This window comes from Solanum stenotomum, chromosome 3, assembly GCF_019186545.1.
Source record: "Solanum stenotomum isolate F172 chromosome 3, ASM1918654v1, whole genome shotgun sequence".
Taxonomy (NCBI): Eukaryota; Viridiplantae; Streptophyta; class Magnoliopsida; order Solanales; family Solanaceae; genus Solanum; species Solanum stenotomum.
In genome coordinates, this window is record NC_064284.1 from 67,423,112 (window position 1) to 67,424,856 (window position 1,745).

A 1,745-nucleotide genomic window follows, 5' to 3' on the forward strand; every position below is an offset into this window, starting at 1 on the left:
AGTTTAGAGAATATGTTTTTATCAGTCAGTCTAAAACATCTATCTCTGCTCGGTCCCGTTCAATACATACAAAATGCACTAGCACGAGAAGTTAGAACTATACCATTCTCATAATCAAGATAAATTACATTTAATCTCGTGCTACAATCTTTCTGATGGTTTTGTCCAAAATTTCCATCTACGATTGTGAACTATAACTTTTAACTTATAAGAACCGATGATTTAATCTTCTGTGTATACGCTTAAACTCTATACACCAGATCATCTACTATATAAGTTAAGGACACATATATGACAATTGATCTATTTAATGTAACACTTTATTGAATTGAATAAATGAATAAACAATTGTTCAATAATAATACTATATCAAAACGCATGGTTAATAGTATATCCTAACAAATAGGACGTATCAAGAAAGTTATTTTTTTTGTTTTGAAAGAAAACATCGAACAGAGTTATGTTAATAGAACCAATAGGACTCCATCTATATAAATCATCATCTTGAATATTGTGTGCATACCTTGTTAAGTTGAATACAAAACGTATGGAATAGAGCACCTTTAGAAAGAAGAACAATAATATCCAAAACGTATTTGTTTTAAGCAATATACCTTCAAAACGTCGATCGACATTGATAATTTATGTCTTTCGTGACAACTTTTACGACAATTGTTTTTGCACAATGTAAGCAGAGAAGTTCAAAAACATGTTTGAATAAGCCATATCTAAAATCTCTGTTTTTTTTTAAAAGAAAAAAAAAAGATGAAGAAATTGTGTGCATCATTTAAACAATTTTTTTTATGAGATCGCTATATTACAACATCCTAAGGTCGGTATGAACAAATACTCCCTCTCGAATTGGCACAATAATTAAGAAGTAGTAAATGATATGGATAATTTTCTCGTAGTCGGAAGTACCCTTATAAAAAAACAAGTCTTCTAAACATTAAAAATGAATAGTATCTAACAAGGGTAAAATAGAGACAATATGATAAATTATTTATTGATTTTATAAACTAGACAAGTATTGTTAGACATCCCAAAATAGTATAGTGGATAAGTAAAGATAGACTGATATGTGTATATATATATATATATACATTAAAAATATACTAACATCCTAAGATCGGTATATCATAACTTTTTTTAATAAAAGGAATACCGACTTTTGAAGATCTATATTTTTAATGTAGTAGACCCACTGGGTACGCTCTCCCATAAGCAGCCTGTGATGAATTTCTTAGATTTAAAAACCCACAATATAATGTCAATATCGTGAAGGCGGAATCAAGTTAGGCAAATCTCAAGACATGTCCTTTTGAAAGTGAAATAAGTAATACATTCAGTAAGCGAATTAATTTTTTGTATCTACCATATAATGCTATCGAGCAGCTGTCCTATTCTCATTCTCAAAATAAATAAAAGGGTTAACTTTTAAGGCAAGCTTACGTCTATAGCCTATGACTAATGATGAATAAAAAAATGTAAAGATATGATATATGAGTCTAATTCAATTCTAAAAGTTACCTCATGGGATAAGAAGACTAATTTATCATCCCGCTACAGAAATAGGACAACAAATTGACAAATGAACCTGACTCTGATATATATCATATAAAAATATGGTACATGAGCTTAACACAGCCCGGCAAGTCCATATAAAAAGACCAATTTCTCATCCCTTTGTCAATGTGGGACTTGTTAACAAAAGATTAAACTAATCCTTACATCCAAAAACCATG